At 41.1% G+C, this 21129-nt stretch overlaps 1 long non-coding RNA gene across 2 annotated transcripts in view; it reads right to left on the minus strand.

Moving 5' to 3' along the window:
• Window positions 1-677: 677 nt before the first annotated feature.
• Window positions 678-21129, minus strand: part of LOC136959339 (uncharacterized) — a 54456-nt gene continuing 34004 nt past the window's right edge. For both annotated transcript variants that reach the window (XR_010878731.1, XR_010878730.1), the window contains exon 4: window positions 678-924. This is a non-coding gene — a long non-coding RNA (uncharacterized lncRNA). The remainder of the gene's footprint in view (window positions 925-21129) is intronic.

Consider the following 21129-nt stretch of genomic DNA (forward strand, 5'->3'; position numbering starts at 1 on the left):
AGGTTAGAGAGGCTGGAGGGTTCATGAGTGGCATTCAGGCCCAATTGGGTGTTACAAGTCATAGTTTGATTCTGGATGACATTACATTTACTACAAGAGTTGTAATAAAGCGTGGGTTGTCATAAAAATGTGTTGACCCACAGTTAACCCCTTATGGGGGTTGAATTCTTATTACATGTGCTATGGGCATAAACCTTTTCTGTTTTAAGTGTTGCACGTGAACAGGTATTGGGTATCAACAGCATGCAAAAGCCAGCCAGCAAATTTATAGTTTGAGACACCTGAGAAGCTCTCTCGTGTAATGCTGTCACCCACTCCCCCTTACTCTGATTCATGGCATTCACTCACTCACTATCACCGGAAATGTAATGCAGTGTGACACCAAGGAAGCAGGTTCACAGTTAAAAGGCTTACACTACATTCAATTTGGAAATCTCCGGGCAGATTCTGATGACCGTGTGTGTTTTTGTTTACTTTGCCTACTTGTCTTCGCCTCATTTCTTTGTTGTATGTACTGTAAACCTAAACCCCAAACCCTTGAGCAAATGTAAACACTGGAAGGTAAAATCGTAATTCATTTACTGGAGAACATACTGTACAATATGGCCGTAGTCCTGTACAAACACAAAAAAGTGTGAAGAATGTATACTTGAACACAGATACATTCATGTACCCCCTGCCGCAGTGAACAAGACAAACGCATGCATTGCTGCAGCAAAAACTCACAGAATTCTCCTTTGAAGGGTTAAACAAAACCATACACATACCATTTAACACAATGAGTACCCATATAAGGAGTTTCCTTCCTCTACCGACTGTAGCGACTGTTGTCTTGGTGCCAGTCTCCACGCCTCCAATGTTGGACCGATGCCAGGAGAGGGCAGGAAATCATTCATCTGTTTTGGCGATAAGGCACGACAGCATCTTGGGTACACAAAGAACAAAGCCCAGCTGTCAACATGGTTTCCTATCCCTGCCCCCCATATAAACCTTATCAGCCGTCCTAGAGAAAGTGGTACAGAGAACACTTATCAGCGTACACAATGCAGGTGGAGTGCTAAAGTTCGCTAAGGTTCAATTCACCGCCAAAGGTACATGGTTAAGATAGTGCAGGTGGAGATCAAGTATGGTTTCAGGTGGAGATCAAGTATGGTTTCAGGTGGAAATCAAGTATGGTGTTGCCCTGTTGGGTTGCTCCTGCATGTGAGGGAAATGATGGGATACACTTCACCTAGGATCATGGTATCTTACTATGAAGTTTTATTATTCATCCTAAGCTTACTGTGTCAACCTCAAGCTGCACTTGCAGGACAGTTGTTTAGGTGGCAGTACATACCACGGCTCATTCAAACGCATCCATCACACCACACCTGTTCTTAACAGTTACATTGCCAACCAATGACAGTGGATTTCAGCAACACAACCAACCATGTGGTATGTGTTCTCCTCTTTAAAAAAAGGTTTAAGGACCATTCACGTGAGACGGACGGAACGAGAGAGCTTTCTTAGCTCTCATGCACAGCTGCGAGTTTGCCAAGTAGACCAGGAAGTAATGCTGTGAAAGACATTTTAGCATTGCTAATGCCAAATGTTACTTCCTCTGAAGGCGTCTGTAGTGCCATGCAACAGCCTTTTTGTTAAGAAGAACAGAGAGAGAGAGGCACAGAGAGAGAGAGAGAGAGAGAGAGAGAGAGAGAGAGAGAGAGAGAGAGAGAGAAAGAGGGAGAGAGAGGGAGGACACCCAAAGTTTCTCTCACATGTACATGCACGAGCACGCACGCACGCACTCAGATAACTCCTTCTTGTGTTGTGTCACGTGTGCTAACTACAGTATACTCTCCCTTCTGCTCACCCTCCTCCTTGTGACCCTCCAGCTACTGATGCTAATTGTTTGCAGGCCCCCAACACAGAAAATAATGATTCATTCCAGTCTTAATCTTAACCAGAGTCAGAACTCCTAACCGCTCTCGCAGTGTTTTAATTGAAAATAGAACGCAATCTATCACAAACTGTTTCACTGTGTATTGGAGTTGCAAGGAAAACATTCAATGTCACAATTATGCAAGGAATTTGTGAGTTGATAGAATTTTATAAATATAAACTTTACCTAGAATATTCTGAAAGTAGAAAAGATGGGAGATTTTTTTTTACTAGCATTTGTACTTGTATTAACAACATCCCACATTGTCACAAACATAACTGACAATTACATTTTATATATAGGGTATGCAGTCCCCGGCATGGGCCTCTTTGCCCAATGGCGCCCTAGGCGTCCCACCGTGTGACACAAGTCTCGGACGTTCACCCATCTGTGACAACAGTCACTGTCATCACTGGAAGTCACCTGTCCCACTCTCACAGCTCAACACATTTCTAGAGTTCCGCAGAGGTCATCAGTGTCCATTGATGGCCCTCTGTTCCCGTCACGGGACTGACGGGAACTACCAAGGCCACCACTCTCTCCCTGCCTCACTTTGTTGACTCAAAAACCAAATCCAGATGATCTAAACCGTGATTGGGCCCAATTATAGATCATTTTCTCAAAGAAATATCTTGGTGACCTTCTATGATTCAGAAATGTTGGCAGCAACACAGAACGGTCTGTATTATAAGCATATAACTATTGCTGTTTAACTAACCCATAAAAAAATGAACAAATGACAGTATTGGCCTGTTGATCCATGCATTTTTTTCGAAGCAACCACAGCCTGAAACTCGTCCTACAGAATGTGTTAGAGAAATTGGGGTTGTTAAATCCTTGTTGTGTGTTCCTCTCAACAACAACAAAAACAACTCACAGTTGAACTTCTGTAACTCTTCCTCCTTGCCTTCAAATCTCAATTTGCACTAATATCACCATCTAATACCACACTATTGACACCTACATTTGATGTTTGCCTAGGCCGAATATTCATCTACTTTTGACTGCTTCTGCTAAAGCTAAATCAAACTTCTGTCATGTTTGACCATCAGTATTAAACTATTGAATGAATTGTGCTACTTACGTTTTTTAATTCCTTAAGCACTTCAATTCGAACCATCTTCAATCATGGCTGAAAATAATATGACGTTTGTGGTCACTTGGCCCCAGTCTCTCAACTCTATCTGTGTCATGTCAAACTATAGGCCTTCTTCTACAAAATTGGATTTACAACCAAGGAAGCACTTGGAAGTGGTGCAAATCCAGACCTCATGCCTTCTTTGCTCATTGTCCTATTTGCTCGGCCAGTAGCTTGCCATTTTTCACTATTAGAAATATGCTAGGGATTATAGGTAAGTGAAGGTGCCAAAGAGCGAGGGGGCCTCTCGTTTCATCTTGACACTTGCAAAGCACCTTCAGGGCCGTCCCCACCGCTGTGCCTTGGAGGCAATGCAAGTGATCATTAAATGGCCAAGTGTTACCATTTATGAGGAAACTATGACACTTGACCTCAATTTAAGATACATTTAGTCCCCTCTTAAAACAAGCCACATGTTAAGAAGAAACCCCTCCGATAGGGCTGCTTTGAGGGTTATAATTGTTATTTGCCATTTATATTGAAGACTAAAGTTCATTTTTCTCTCATTTGGCAAGGGTCTAATAAATTTTGAGGTCCTTTATTGGATGTGGTGTGAAATTGCACTAAAAGTAGTTAATGTCATTGAAGAGATAAGGTCATTTGAGCCATCAACTTTGGCCTTAGATGTTGCTTATAGAGCTAAAATTATTAATGACATGTTACCTGCATAGCAGTCCCATAGGACTGATGAACCCTGTCATAACTCATGAAGGAGCTCAGAAAGAAAGCCAAACTGAATTAACTATTCACATTTCCAATTTCATCATCACATGCGACAGTTCATGACAGTTAAGATGGCTAAAATCTAAAATGACTATTGCTATAAAATGATGTCATTGTTAACTTACTAAATGTTTGATGGTAAATGTTTGATGCAGTGATAGCAGGTTGAAGTAATGGATAGATGATGAGCAGTTCAGAGTGATGCAATTCCAGCACTGTTCCCCATTGAAGACATGAAATATGTATTTACAAGTGCATACCTAAAATATATTTAAATATTTCATGAATCTGAAATATTGACCCAGTTGTATTTGTGTACTCCTGCCTTAAATATCAGGTCTATGGCTTTCTTAAATCATCTTGAAAATGTCCACCTTACATAACAGACAATGGTAGGAAATATGCCTACAAATAGTCATAATTTTACTTTTAACAAATTGGTTTTCCACTCAAACTATTTTATCTCTTTTCATGTATTGTTTTCCCTCCTTTCATCTTGGTGATAGGATGCACATTCAGAATGAGTGCAGTTTACAGGAGAGGATGAGAGAACAATGTTGCATCTTCTTGTGACCCAGACTGAAAATAAAAGCCACAGTCTAGTGACTGATTACAGATTCACTGAGGAGGAATAATATTGGTCCATTTCATTATTTGAAAAATGCCTCCTCTCCTAAATCACCATTGACTAATTAACTACAACATTTGCATAATTGTCATGAATGTACACATTCACAGTGCTTGATGGCCCAATACTGGAGGAGGTGAGCGAAGTTCCCTTCAAACTGTAGACAAACGCAACAATACAGGTTGCTGAGACAGACTGGGGGGGCCTTTTTTTTACCTTCAAGATTAGCCTAATCAAGTGTTTAGTGTGTGACACACTCATGACCAACAGTAATCCATTGTTGAAAAAGTGATATTTCAATATTTTTCCTTTTTTTTTTTTTTTTCATTCCATTATATAATGAATTGCCTGGGATGTCCGGTAGGTCTGTAGTGCCAATATGAAGTTACAAAAGTGCCTTGTTTGCACCATTTGCTGTAACATCCTACAGATGTCAGCCACAAGGATCTATTTTGTTTCTTTCTGGAGTGCAGCAAGTCTGACAGCAATGCAGTCTACCTCAGACAGGGCCATATCAAAATACCTCATCTACATCCAATTCTGTGCCTTGAAGAAAGTGTGCATTCAGAACCCACCATCTGATCCCAGCACGGTTCTTGACTTAACTTAAAAAAAAGTATTATACACATTTTTATTCACATTTCTGTGGCTCGTGCTTGTTCACTGTTTAATGTTAACATTACATCCATCTAATGGTTAAAACATGACCATGCATCTCAACGAAGATCAAAAATGAAATTGTTGATAAAATATTAACTATTAAACACAGTTGCGTGTAATTCTCAACAACCTCAAACATGAGGTTGTTGAACTATGGTTAAATCAGGAGTTGACTATAGAGTCAACAAAAAATGGCAGTAGCAGAAAGAAGGGTCACTAACTACTTAACCCCAAAGAGCCATGATCCTTCACCCAGAGACAAGGTATAGCAGAAAAAACAACATGGGTTGTAGAAGGAGCAAAGGGATCAATGAACACAGCCAGTCGATTGTGTATAAAAATGTCCAACTCTAAGTTCAAATGATAAAATAAAGGCCATTCTTTCTTCGTGCTGTTTCAATGTAGTAGCTATCATTTGAGTTAAACCCACACACGTAGTTTGAATGTGTATATTGTGACAAAATCTCGGTTGTTGCCACCATTACTTACTACATATGTTATATGTGAAATAACAAATGTTTAATTTAAAAAAAACTTGTTCTTGTTTTTTCTTTGTCTTTAACAAAGAATTTAACATTGTAAAGAGGAACAAAAACAAGGTTTTGAACAATCATAAACCCAGATTGACTCCAATGGCTTTTAGAGTCTGGTTGTGATCCTAACAGCCTGCAAGCCTTACATAATTCATGTTAATCAGTTAACCTACGACCTCTGCATCATATCAATGACCATGTTTGACATGTCAAAGATACTGTTACTCATAGACCGAAGCAATAAAGAAGCTGAAGGGGAAAAAGACTGGGCCGTGTATCGATGAAGCCATGTTAGCCTAAAACAGAAGTCCCATTGGCACAGTTTGAGGTCAAATAAAATACAATTACAATCAGTTCCACAGAGTCAGGGAATGAATGAAGAGGTTGTTTAAAACAGAAAGGTGTGCTTGTGTTGTACTGTGTCAACGATTAAGTGTAATTTACTTACCGCTTCTTTAATGGAGCTTCTCATGTCAACTTTAAACAGTCCCCATGGACGTAACTTCGTCTGGCTATCTTCCAGACAGAGTTGGATAGATTTGATCATAAAGGGATAATAAAAACCATGCTCACACTGTCTCAACAGTAGTCGCTTCATCGATTGTTTGATTTTGCCTTGTGTCAGTCATTGTCTTCACCTGTGTCTCGTTGAGTGGTTTCAGTTTTCGTTAGTGTTATTGGTTGTCTCCTGTGTATTGTTTGGTTCTGTGTATTTAAGTTCCTGTTTTGTGTCCAGTCTTTGTCTTGTCCTTGAAAATTTTACTGTTGAATATCCTGCCTGTTTCCGAGTTTACAAATAAAACCCTTGATTTCAGAACCCTGTCCATCTCTCCTGCGTTTGGGTTCTACCCCTGCACTCATCCGTAACAACACATACATATATCCTTTATTCCAGTCTTTAGGCAAGTTCAAATTAGGTTAACCCTATGTGTGGTCACTGGAAGATAATTATCCCTGGCCCCCTCTTTGAATGGTGTGTTCCACTGAGTTTTCCATTGCCCAATGGGTCAAACTGATTTTTGAATGAAAGGACTTGTGTCATACAGTATGAAATGTCTGGTAATAAGTTAAGTAGCAAGTTTTGTTTAATGTGTGAGTCAGTAAAAGCATACCAAATGCGGTACATAGTTAAACCTTTGTGGTAACACACTAATGTCAATTGTAATGTATTTGAGTGCATTATTGTACCATGCCAAGACTTCCTGCACAAATGGAAACATCTGACTTCACTAATGCTTTGATCCCCTGAGGAGGGACCTGAAAGCAGATGGGCTTCTACAGAGCATTGTAATATTAATAATAAGCTTAAAGAATCATAAATAAAAATAAATAAATAAAGTAAATATGTCACTCATTACACATTAACAAGCATTGGGTCTCATGGTGTGAGAGGGAGATAGAACCGAAACTGGTTAAATTGCTCACTATGCTGAGGTGTAATTGCTTTTCAAGTCTGAACGGATTGTGGTGGTACACATTCCAGAAAAAAGACTCATGTCAATGGTTGGGTGCATTGGTGTTTTCTTGAAACCATTTCTCTATTATGATGAACTATAAGAAGAGGTACAACATTATAGTATACACAGCCTTTTTAAAATCTGTTCTTTGACACAGATTTGTTTCTTATTTTGTCATCATGGTTGGACTAGTCACTGCTCTTTTATAACATAGCTAAATGCCCAATTTGTTTGTATATGTTTAAAGTGATTAATTCAGCCTTCCTGTTCCCTTCGGCAGTACACAGAGAAATCCTATATTCTGAATTTAGATTTATGAGGATTATTTTAATTTGAGGCCCATTGCAGGAGCACACAACCTTTTTTGACCCCTCCCCCCCTCCCCCATCTTGTTCACTCCGTCTTTGTCATTGGGCCTCACAAACTCACTCTCTTCTCTCATCCCAAGGTCTGTATAGAGGCCACAGAGATGGATGTCAAAGGGAAATTTTATTAAACTACATTTGGTCAAGGCTGTTGAAAGTGGACATGTTGCACTGTAACTTAAGTCAGAACGATGTATTTATCTGACAAAATACATTATGGTCGCCTAATGTTCCACTTTTGCACTCCTCTTCATGTTTTCATGGTAACTATAATCCCAAAACTTTGCCTTTGGCAGCAGTGCACAGGGAAACCAAACCTAACAGCACTAAGATTACATAGTTTGGCCAGAATCTGTATGAAAAGCGGAATATTCCTCAGGAAGGAATCCAACAGTGCAATCTGTCTGGGTTGCAACAACCTGCCTTCTCTGCAATAGAAGTCAAATTGGAAAGCCTCATGTATTTATATTATGTGCATGTGGTAGAAACTTCCCACAATGTCAAAAACAATTTTCAATGGTCTTTCTAAGATTGAATGTGATTACCCTACAGAAGGGGTTTTAGAGAATAAAAAACTCAAAGGACAAGCCGTTCACCAAGACATTCATAAGACTCTCAGCCATCTTCAACAGAGGGCATTCCCTACTCCTCAAGACAATGGTCTGATAGGGTTAGAGCCAGGCAAATGTAAACTCACTGACGGAACTTTCAGACCTAAGCCATACCATCCACACATGTACTTGAGATTGATTTAGCACATTGCACAGCTCTTAGCTCAGCTAGGCTAAAATGCAGCTTGCCCAGCAAGAGGTGTCTGAGTTCAGTCTCTGTTTCTGGGCTTCCCACAGCTGGTCCTCACGTGCTCTACATTCCTGAACCACAGCCAAGGTCTGGTTGTTCGCATGGTGTCCACAGTAGCTCCACGTGCAGGCTGCTGTAATGCAATGCCCTATACCATAGCGGGATATGCTAACGCTGAGGTATTTTGGGCTAAAGATGCTAACACTACCTAACCTATGATTTTCCTGCTAGGAAAGGATGGAAATGAAAGGACAAGATTGGCTTTGTTGAGAAGCCAATGGACTTTTGGTCTTCAATCCAGCAGATGGAGAGTTCATCTTTCAATTAATATGCGGAAACTGTACTGGGATGGCTTTAACACTATCAACTAGGATAGCATCTCTTCAACATACGCTATGAAATGTTGAGGCAGTCACTTGCATACACATTCTTATGCAGCACGGATATGTAGTAATATGAGATTGAACAACAGACACTGTTATATCTCCAAAGCTTGTCTGTGGAGCTTCTCAAATTATTATTTCTTAAAATGCTGTTCAGGACTGGATTGGAAGTATGTGTGTGTAGTTGCTGGTATGGCCTGTTGCAATAACAGTGTGTGAGAGTAATGCACTGGGGGGTAGGAGTGATTGAAACTCATCCATCAGGTTCCAGCACGAGAGGGTGGGAACACAGGGGTTGGAGAAGGGAGGAAAAGAAGAAAAGAAGGAGGAAAAGAGGGCTGCATCTCAGACCTCAGGCTTTACCTAAGAGGGTACTATAAAAATGACTGGGCAACAGGAACATTTGTAATTGGACACTGGCCATAGAGCTTCCCAATGTATTTCCTCAACTTTTTTTTTACTCCCAACACACAAAGGTGTGGTGAGAACACCACACTCTCTTTGTCTATCCTCTTCTCCACTCTCAAATTCCGTTTCTCACAGGCAGGCTGGGAGTTGTTGAAAGCTGGCTTTGTTTCCAGTTGGGTAACATTATGTAAGACTGTGAGAGGCACCTAGTCTCTTACAGAGGATGGCTGTTAATAATATAAACCTTCTGTATTGCTGTTTGACATAGAGTCAATTCACAATGGAACAAGGGTCCTTTCTTAAACATAACATTTTTTGATTCCAGTACAATTAAAAACCGAGAAAGAAAAATTCAAAAGCAAACCACAGGGAGATTTGATCAACAAAAGATCAAAACCTAATTAATGCAGCGGGAGGGATTATAAGATAAGACTTGACAATCCATCATTCTCACTTGAGATGAAATGCTGAATGAGCATTTTCTCCAGCAGCGTCTCCTGTCTATCTGGCACCCGAACCTCCCGCCTCTGAAAAAAACACTTTTTAATTTGACAAGAACATTTTATTTTACTAAAATATAATTGCGCCCAATCGATGACTGCCTGGGTTGCCTATGCCTATAAACGTCCCTGACACCCTCAGTATAATTCCTCTACAACTGCCAAGTTCTCCTTCCACCATTGAATTATGCCCATGACATTACACAAGTCGTGAATATAACGTTATTGCCATTGAAGCATGCAGTGTTTTCTATTAAGCGACAATATGTTTAATCACATCCTGACACTCGATCATTTCTAATACCCACAGTGATCCATGGTAAACTGAATGCGACCTGCCTGGACAGCTATCCTGGGCGCACTTCTAGATGTTTCCTCTTGAGGAGAGGAACTGTATAAATACTGTATATCAACAATCCTGATCATCTTGAGCCAAGCATCGACAGTGTTTTATTTGCCATTCATGAGAAGTGCTTGCTAAGCTCATACAATACAGTCATTGTACCTCAAGTCAAGAGGCAGACAGAGTCAGAGGGAGAAACATAACAACTTACTTGACTGGGAAAGGGTCCTTTTTTTTACATTTTGTCTGGTGAATAGAGGGTCTGTATAAGAAATGTGTTTCTAATGCTAGTGTTCCAAAGGAGTATTTCTGAACTCCTTTCCACTGTTGAGGAAACTATAATTGAAGGGACCCTCACCCCTCAAAATACAATTCATGATCTTTAGATGACTAACCTTAACCATACTAGTGGACATAACAACCCAGACACAAATATACATTATTCATTGGGTCATCGCCTAGGAAACGTGTTGAGGTTTTGTGGGGCCCTGAAAATAAGGCACATCAAAACCTCTTCCTGGCGCTGAATCTGATTAATTTCATCTGTTCACAATTTCTCTATAGGCACAGCTGGAGTGGAGGATGTTTTACTGTAAATAACCTCTCAGTCCCTCATCCCATTCCATGTTCAGACTTTTTCCTCGCCACATTGGACAAGGTTGCTGTTTCTAAACCGTCATCTCGCAATGACTTCTCTTCTAAGTCTGCTTAGTCTCTGGCTGACATCTGCTTACTATCCCCTGCTAAACTTGACTTGCTCCTTAAGGATGCTGAAACCCGACATACTCTAAGACATTACCCAAGAAGGCAGTCCTTACACATATGCAGTGGAAAGGCCTAGACTCTCCGAAGAGGAAACAATAAATAAAAAGATTGGGAAGGCCTTAGCGGGAATTTAGCAACACTGTCAACTTTGTGCTGCCATTGGCATTTGTCGTATCATGTTATAGGTCTACTGTATTTCAAACAACCATTTTTAACATTTAGGACACAGGTGTGTGTGTGGTGGGTGAGTACTACAACTGATATGTCAGTTCTCAGTAAAAATAATAAATATTACAAATCAGATATATGGATGGAACTAAGATCCGTTGCACATGCCAAGCCTGTATCAGCATGTACCACTCATCTTTACCCCTCTCTTATTCACTCGTAATCTCTCATTCACTTGTTATCACTTTTCTATTCAGTCTCTCACTCACTCTTTTTAATCTCTTTCCATGTCTACCACCACATTGGCAGTAAATACCGTACAGCAAACAGTTTTAAAATGTTTTTAAATGAAATGAAAGAAAATACTAGATTAATTCTTAACAATGGTGATACAGTAGTTAAAGTTGTAATGTGAGGTAGTGCAGGAGGTGTTATGTTAGGACTGCTCCCTCAGTCACATTCATTCTCTCTGTCTCGCTCGCTCAACCTTGACTGTTTTACACGTGACCTTTGCATGCCTGTAATACAGACTCACTTGGCTTTGAAGATTGCCGGTTTGTGAGAAACTTTGTTGACTTTGGCAGAGATAGCGCTTCCACAGATGACGGGCTCTCACATCATGGTTAATGACTGAACACCCTACCACTGAGCCCTGTGACCCAGAACGGCCCTCATTTGTGGAAGATATAATATGACGGGCTGGTAGAAAGACAGACATTTTTCCAAGAATATTGTAATATGCAATATTGTGCTCTTGTTTCCGGATGGCGCAAGGCCAATGGTAGCTCTAAGGCAGACGTAGTGATTTTTTTTGGCCGCAAGGTGGGTTTTCTTGACCTTGCGAGACAGCTGCATTTGCAAGATTACGACCAAACTCCAAGTTATTCTTTTGTTCAGACCAATCAGCATCTTATGAGGAACAAATGGCATCTACCGGTGACGGGCCGGGGTGAAGTAAGCCTGTGATAGACAGTGATAGACAGATGGTTCATCCAATCACCTGCCAAGTATTTTGTGAAAGTGCCTGCCATTTTCCAAACTGTTTCCAAGGACTACTTCCCAGAGACTCCTTCTGGCGCATCAGTTTAGGTTATTCTCCCACCTGGGCACTGTTGCTCATTTTCTGGCTCGCCATGACATTGCATGAACCAAAATGGTGGTGGGGGCACACTAAGGGGTATGTCAGTCAAATTTAAGAGGCTAAGTGCTAACTTGGTGATAATAAAACCAAATATTGTGCATGCGTCAGACCACATTGTGTTGTGTGGTGTTGTGTTGCGTTTCCAGGCTTTAGGTGAAATTGCACTAATCACAAACACGTATAACATCACATCTGCCACCTTTGTAGATGTTGTATTGACCTATTTCAATAAATGTTTAATGAAGGACCACTGTATGCACGTGTATTATTGTCTTCCAACACAAAACAGTCAATAACCATCATCATTACACATGGAAAACAACATGGTGCACTTGCTGACAGTTCTCATAGGACCAGAGGACCTATTATTCACTGTATAAACCACTTCCTCCTAAGCTAATTTTACATCATCTGACCTCAGTAGTTCTTGGTAGTTTGAGGATCAATGCGCAATTGGTGCCTTCATCTTCTGGACAAGGACATTGGTTTCCTCCTGGCAGAAGCTTTTCTGTCTGAGCCAGTTCGCCATGACAGAGCACGCTGTTTTTAATCGGAATGAGTGGAACTGCTTCGGTTGGATGTATGTGAAGACCCCCACCACTCCTACGGATACTTTATTCAATATAATCCAACCCGTTTTACAACCACGCTGCCTTCATACACAATTACCGCCATCAACACATCCCAAATGTGAAAAAAAGTATTGGATTAGATTGACTTGCGCCGTGAACTTGCATCATGCGCCTCCACTTGTGTCTTGATCCAGAAACTTGGCCCAATTATGTTACTTCAAATATTTTGATCTCATCTGACAGTTGCTGTTTACAATGTCTACTATTAGCTTTATGAATAAAAACAATGCACCTGTTAATACAGATGCTGAAAGCCTGCTATTTGGAAGAAGAAAAAACCTCCACAACAGATCTCTCTCTTTCTTACCAAATTCATTATTCTAGACCCCTTACAGGGGTAGCACATTCTGTTCGTTTCTCAAGTCAACATGACCGCAAAACCCATTTCCTTTAAACTGTGACAATTTACTAAGAAATGGCCTGGTTTCCTCCAAAGCTACATAGTGGTATGTGTTCATAATAAACCACATACCACTTATCTCTCCAGCAAGTTTATCGACAATGTCTCAAGTCAATTTATTTATAGTCTCACACAGGTGTATTTTAAACCTGTCAAGAAACAGAGAGCTAAAACATTATATATATCACATGTAGACAGAACAACAAACACATTTGTAAAGTAAACTGTGAATGTATCAAGCCCCTCACATAACATTGATGTCTACTTGTATTACGTCTGTTATTGAGACCCCAATATTCAGAAGTTGTTCACCTAGCACTGACCAACACGGCATCAGAGGAAGCTCGTCACTAACCGGTATAAAAAACAGCAGGTGGTCCGGAATAAGAGTCCCCATGTGGACAACTAAAGGGATGCTGCAGGACAGAATATGAATTACAGATGCACACATCTATATCATATCCTAAAGATTCAGTACGTGTCAGAGCAAAAACCAAGCCATGAAATCTAAGGAACATTCTGGAAACCATCCATGGAGAATTGTTGACACTTAGATCGGTAAGGTCATAAAAATGGTACTGTGAACAAGTTCCATTCAGGAGCAAATTGCTCCATCATTGAAGAAGAAGTTTAAGTCAAGACATTTCCTAGAGCTGTTAAACTCAGGAACTGGGCAAAAACAGCCTGGTCAGAGAGATATTAAGAGTGTTTTAGGCTGATAAAGGGGAAAAACTCAAGTGATTATTGACAAACCAGATGCATACAAACAAACAAACATGTGCACTGTACACATACTGGAGAGTGGAGCCTAAACAGAGAACAGCCCTTGCAAGCAAAGAAGTCAATCTATTGTTTTACTTTTTCTTTACACAGTGACACACACATACTACTCAACCACTACTGAGTGCAAGCACAGGCTAGCCAACAGCTGTTGAGGGCAATTGGGGAACGTGACTTGCATGTTACCTCACCACTTCTCCAACAGCCACTACGCATAGACCTTGGCTTTCATTGTATTACTGTGACAAAACCATACAGATGAGAGAGAGAGTAAAAAAAAGAAGAGCGACCAGATGAGTGTGTGTGAAAGAGTGAGTGCCATAGAGGCCATTAAAAGTGTGTTAAGAGAGAAGAAACCTGATAAATCCTTAAATAAGAATAAAAGAAGTCCAGTGCCAACTTGTTACCCTGGCGATGTACCAAGCTCCTCCATGTCACTGGCTCACCCGGGCATCGCCATGTAAACCCTGAAGCAAGAATGCCATAGAGACAGCTGGCAAATAGGTGGCAGATTATCTGCCAAACAGATTTAGTGCCCCCTTGGATGAGTTTGGGGGGGAATAAAAGGGATCTGTTAAATTAGAAGACTCTGCAAAAAGGGCTCGTTATTCACAAACATTGACTTTTAGTGGCATGGCAGTTTCTTACTGTGAAAGGAGGCATCTTTTGTATGCCGCTCCCCCCTTGTGTGTGTGTATGTGTGTGTGGGTGGGGGCAAAAACTGTGGCATGCAGCTGTCAGATGTTTGGTCTGTGTGTGCTTGTGTGTCTCTCTTTGACTATGGAGAATGGACAACATGGCCTTGTTCAAAATGATGTCTCTAATCCAGCAAATTGCAGGGCAGAGTCTTTAAACCATGCGTCTACTGAAACTTGTTACTTCTTTAAGCAACTTTGCATGACAATTCATATCTAAGTCAAATCATATCTGGACTGAATTCTATTTACACTTTCCACATCCAAACAGGACATTACATAATCAAATGATCATGACTTTTAAATGCACGTAAAGCTTTTTTTTTTTAAAGCATGAAGTACAGAAACATTTGCATTATAAACACACAAGGAACTTATATGATTGAATCCGATGCATCAATAATGTGTAGATACAGTGTGCATTTCTTATTTCTCTACAGCTGACCAAGCACCGGCTGTTCTCATGGTGCTCTTCAGCAAAGAGGCATGGGGTGCTGGGAATCTGTGCTCTCCAAAACGCCCTCTGAAGATGATTGGGAGATCATAATCCTATAATCTGTCTGTTCTCCAAAAAGCAAAATACCCTTTATTCAAATACCTTTGAGGACCGTCTGAAATTTGATAAAGAATGTCTTGAGGCTGCCATCATATAAACGGTTTTTAATATTACTACTGAAGCCTTATTGCAAAGTGTTCCAAAAGATAAAATAATGTGAAAGGGATAATGTTCTGAATGTGTGTATGTATGTACATGTTTGTGTTGGTGTAAGAGACAAGAAAGAGAATCATGTGTTTTACAAGAAATTGTAGAGTCATGCCTGGTCCAAATTGAGGAGTATCATGGTGTACTTTCCCTTGCTGGTCCTGGAGATCCTGGACATTGTGTTGGCCCCCTAATATAATATATTTTAGATGTGGGGAATTATAAGATTATAAGACATTGCCAAAATGTTCACCGGACACTTGAAGCTTCTCAATTGCACCCATCCCTCTCTTCCTTCCTCACGTTCTCTCTCGAACTAAACAATTTATTAACTGTGTGTCGTCAGAGTAAGGTGTAAGGTTCCGGAGTTCATTTATATTGGAAGTAAACTGTCATTTGAAAGAGAGTGTGTATGTGTGAGAGCTTCAATCTTGTTTGAATGTAATTGGTTCCGTCCTCCCTCCTTTTGCATGTGGCACGGTGGCACGGAGCTTTACACCGCAGCCTCACAGCAAGAAGATCCTAGGCTGGATTCCTGGATGGGGCACTGTTGGCACTTGGGGCATGTTCTCCCCTGACCTGTTGGTCCTCATGAGGGCTATCGCCTGTGCCTCTTGGTGCATTTGGACTTGGTCCCGCTGATTCCAACACAGTGTCAGGACATGAAATGTCAACGGTACATCTAAAGTCATGCCTACAAGTTGTGACTGCGTTTGATTGCAGGCCAGGTTTCTTTTAGTTGTTCTGCTGGCATATTGTGTCATAATAAACTAAACAGAAAAAGGTATTGACGAAATGCTGTCAATGCTAAAATATTGGTTGTGTAGAAACAGTAGGCTGTGAAATGGCAAATAGTACATTTGCATCATCTGAAATTGCTTCATGCCTCATGTATGCAGCAGTAAATAATGTAGTGATGACAGTTGTTACAGTCAATGTAGCCTTTTACCACAATTGGGCTCATTCCACAGATTGAAGGGAATCTTAGGGTATTTTAATGTTTTTTCTTGCAACAGTGCTTCTTTCTTTCTCTCAGTGGAACATGGAAGCTTATCTGTTGACATGCCTGTGTACTTCCAGGTAAAGAAGAAAATGTTGAGCAATCCATTGCAATCCAGCAGTCATACATCATTTGTAAACATAAATCAGTCAGGAGAGGATAGCTATTCATCCGTCACGTTTATTGCTAACTCGATACAAAACATGGCACTGGGGAGCAGGAAAGAGACTGGGACACTTTTGTGCAAGCCTTGCTTGAATATGTACAGTTAAGCCTACTCTTGGAGAGTCAGGATCCAGGGACTGTAGCTCTCTCTCTCTGTCTCTCTCTCTGTCTCTCTCTCTGTCTCTCTCTCTGTCTCTCTCTCTGTCTCTCTCTCTGTCTCTCTCTCTGTCTCTCTCTCTGTCTCTCTCTCTGTCTCTCTCTCTGTCTCTCTCTCTGTCTCTCTCTCTGTCTCTCTCTCTGTCTCTCTCTCTGTCTCTCTCTCTGTCTCTCTCTCTGTCTCTCTCTCTGTCTCTCTCTCTCTCTCTCTCTCTCTCTCTCTCTCTCTCTCTCTCTGTCTCTCTCTCTGTCTCTCTCTCTGTCTCTCTCTCTGTCTCTCTCTCTGTCTCTCTCTCTGTCTCTCTCTCTCGTCTCTCTCTCTGTCTCTCTCTGTCTCTCTCTCTCTCTCTCTCTCTCTCTCTCTCTCTCTCTCTCTCTCTCTCTCTCTCTCTCTCTCTCTCTCTCTCTCTCTCTCTCTCTCTCTCTCTCTCTCTCTCTCTCTCTCTCTCTCTCTCTCTCTCTCTCTCTCTCTCTCTCTCTCTCTCTCTCTCTCTCTCTCTCTCTCTCTCTCTCTCTCTCTCTCTCTCTCTCTCTCTCTCTCTCTCTCTCTCTCTCTCTCTCTCTCTCTCTCTCTCTCTCTCTCTCTCTCTCTCTCTCTCTCTCTCACAGACACACACACACAATACATGTCCCTCTAACACTGTTCACTATAGGGACAGAGATACCATCAGTCATCATCCTCTAAGCTGACAGGGTTGACTGCGTCTAACTCCAGCCAGGGTAGTTGTGACTTCTGCATGAGAGTGCAGATTTGGTGACAATGCAGCGTGTGGAATGGAGACAGATGAGCAAGCATGTGCAAAATATAAACTCCAGTCAATGCTGTCAGTCACACAGCCAAATGAAAAACCATCCATGTGAAATCGCAAGTACAATCCTATTTAATGGTATGTTCACACAGATGTTGTACAGTTTGGGTTTTGTTAGTGCAAATTACATATTCCTAACCATATTGTAATTTCCAGTAAATTCAATGTATGAGAATCACTATGTTCATATAAAACCAAGCAAAATGATGTAATACAGAATCAAAAGTTGAGAGACTGTCTTTCTTTGTTTGTATGAGTGCATAAAACCAATTAGAGAACGGATGTTTCCAAACCCCTGCACAGTAGCCTTTTGGTATGTGGCACAAAAGTGAAGAGACCCCCCCCCCCTCCTCCTCCTCCTCCTCCTCCTCCCCTCGCGGACCGTAAAAACATGCAGTAGTGGGAACGTGCTGTAATACTCTGGTTTCAAAGACAGAAAATGGGCACAAACCAAAACAGTTTTAAGAAACCCAGTTTTTTCCATGCTTTTTCATGGAAACTATCATAATATAACTCCATGACACCATTGTAAGACATAAATAGTATACGGGAAATACACTGACCATGTGATGTCATTAACACTGAAACAAAAACTGCTGAATTTCAAAGTTAAAATATTTATAACCCTCTTGGGGGAGGACTTCTCCTTGGGCAAAAAGTATGTTTACAATTCAAAACTGCCCCCATTCCCTGGTTAAATACACTCTGTTTTTATTTTCCTCTGCTGTGTAGTTATATAATCCCTATAGTCTCTCAGATGTGGCCCTATAGGAAGGCATCTGGGAAGTACTCCTCGCCCCCTTGCTTGGCTGGCGTCCAGTTCCTCACACAACCCCTCTGTGTCAATCCCTCCTTTACTCTCTCAATCCTCCTCTCTCCTCCAGCTGGTTTTTAAATACAGCAGCTGACTCCCTCACATTTCCCTATTTGTCAAGTCAATGGCGTTTTCTTTTGCTGGTGTTTGAGGTAAATGGATACGTTTATGTCCCGTCTCCTTCCTTCGGCCTGTGTTGAGAGTTTTGCACAACCATTGGTTCACTCCAGGAAATATGGAGGTGGGGAGGATCTGACAGACTGACCAAGTGACAACACTACACTTGCTTTGTGGATATCTGATGGGCTGGGTTTGGGGGGGGGAAATGTGCCACAGGATTGCCTTTCAGCAAATGGTCACCCAGAGCAACTGCTTTGTCGCTAAAGGATATTCTTAGGATATTCTTTAGTGCCACTGAGATAGAATGGCATTCTTAGTATTCTCTCTGTTGTAGAAATACATTTAGGGTAGAAAACTTGGCCCCAAACATGCTTGAGGATATGGTGTCAAGTTGGACTGAAAAACGTGGACTGAAAATCTATTAATGGAGCACAGATTCCCTCTCTCAACCCTGAGGCAAATACCTACATTTTTATATCAATACAACTGCTTACATTCATTTGCTGCTAAAATGCTTCAAATTCGCACATGAAATACAATGACAATTAAAACTTTTGTAACCAAATGGGAACCAAATGGTAAGGGTTAGTTTGGTTAGTGGAACTGTACAACACTTTTTTCCATGCGAAAAGGATGTTGGAGACGTCATAGCTGGCTCAGCTTCTCTTCAGGGGGGAAACCAGACAAATACAATAAATACAATTAAAGAGTAGGATAAAACATAACTGAGAAAAAAAATGATCAAAGTAATAAGATTTCTTTCTCGCAAGCCTAACCCCCTCAGGTAGGATGTCTATGAATCTCTACCCAGGAATCAGGAAGCAGAACGGCTCATGAGGGGTTGATATATCACCATCCTCGTTGTTGAGCAAATAGCAGCATTCAACTCATAACTCTATTGCTAAGGCATGCAACTTGAACTGCTGTAGTTGGGGATGGGGTTCGTTGGAAATGACAGTGCATATCCACAGTGATGGAAAAGTGCAGATCTGTCAATTAATACAGCAGTGTGCAAGAAATGTGTGACTAAGGAAGGCTTCAGCAGAGTGGGGATCATCTGTGGCAAGGAGAGAGGCTTGTACTAACACAGTGTGGAAAGAGCAACACAGACGTAGATGCTGTCATCTGTATGTGTGTGTGTGTGCACGTGTTGGAGGAGCGGTGGTAGTTCAGCACAAACGTAATACATCTATGTATCACTGGGGCTTTGGGAATACAGTATGTATGTGTATCTTGTTCGTATCATAACCTAAGCTGGAACGTTAACTAATTAATGTCTGTATGCTTTGTAAAAGTAAGGAATCATGGGAGACACTTGCCTACTGTACCAATAGGAAATGTCTTATATTATTCTTTTATGTATTCACCTGACCTGGACATTTGCAAGTTTCAAAAAATAAAAATAATAATAATAATTTTAAATGACTGTCAACTCTTCCAAGCTGATGAAAGCAATGAGAGCAGAATTTCAGTTATAAATATTAAAGGACGATTCATAATAAAAAGGAGAAACACACATCAAAGATTCGATGGGAGGACTGTGTTCTGCATTATAGGGTGAGTTATGATGATTGGTGGCCACTCAGCATGAACTGCTAGTGGGCTGGCTGGCTCAGTGAACTCTCGCAGGGATCAGACATGCATACGTAAACATGCTTCCTACCCAGACTCCACAGGGAAAGGGTGAGAGGGAGCGGGTGGGCGTAGTGGATTGAGGGGGTGGGGGGGGGGGCATTATTAATGTAGCTGTCTAGTCTTTTAAAAGATACATGCTGAAATTACTTGCTGAATGTTTGATGTGGCAACAAGCCTGAGGTGATGAAGTATTTTTGTGGTCTCTATGTTATGATATTCATGCTGTTTTGCCAAATAAGAGAATACTAAGGTCTATTACGATAAATTCATTTACAATAGGCCACGGTGTAGTGTACAGCCAGCTTTGTACAGCCAGCTTTAGGCATACCTAAACATCTAGAGGCTGCCCGTCTTATGGACCCTGTGACATCCTAGCCACTAGATGAGTTTGGGTAGAGCTGGCCTACCTGACTTGTGTGCAGGAATTGAGCTAGATCCAGCCCTGCTAGTCATGCTGCCTGTCTTTCTGCTGGACATACATTTATTGTTTCCATGGTCTACTTGATAAGAATTCTACTGGTCTGTCACTGGTCTGCAAAAAATGTCAGATGATCAAAGATTCTGTGCAGTATTATTTCATAATGTTCAGAACATCGTCACTCATTGCCACTCATAACTTGCAAATCTCATATTCAACATTGAATAAAATGTTCTACCTTAATCAGGGCAGGACCTCGGTGAGTTCAAAGCCAATTTGCATATCTTATCCTTAGCGGTCTGGTCCCTCACAATCGATATAAGCAGGGAGACATAATGAAAGGGCAAGATGGGATGGAAGACAGTGAAATGCCAGCGAAAGGTCACGGCGACAACTGAGTGACAAATCACAGTCGTCATCCTGCCCTCTTTACCACCCCAGACCAGTTGCCATGATCACGACAAATCAAATCCATTGGCCGTGTCCTGTGAGCCATCTGTGGAACTAACAGAGAGGAGGAGAGGTAGAGAGAGGTAGAGAGAGAGAGAGTCTGGAGCAGGGTGGACGCTCATGATCGAGGATACAACCAAACAAGAGAAAATTAATCATCAGGTTTCGTGAATGACTGGAAAAGGAGAACAGAAAGTCAATGCCTGGTATGGTATCCCAGACTGATAAACCTATCAAAAAGAGTGGCCTGCATATGCAGGGAATCTAGGGTTGCAAGGTCTTGACCAAAAATTTAAGAAAAGATTCAAAAGATGTTGTTATTTCTTTTGTCAGTTTTTCAGTCATGTTGTTGCAGTACATTGACAGATTTGTGGCAATTAATCCCTACCTAATCATACGGTATGGTCTGTAAAAATAG

The sequence above is a fragment of the Osmerus mordax genome, chromosome 16 (genome assembly GCF_038355195.1).
Source record: "Osmerus mordax isolate fOsmMor3 chromosome 16, fOsmMor3.pri, whole genome shotgun sequence".
Taxonomy (NCBI): Eukaryota; Metazoa; Chordata; class Actinopteri; order Osmeriformes; family Osmeridae; genus Osmerus; species Osmerus mordax.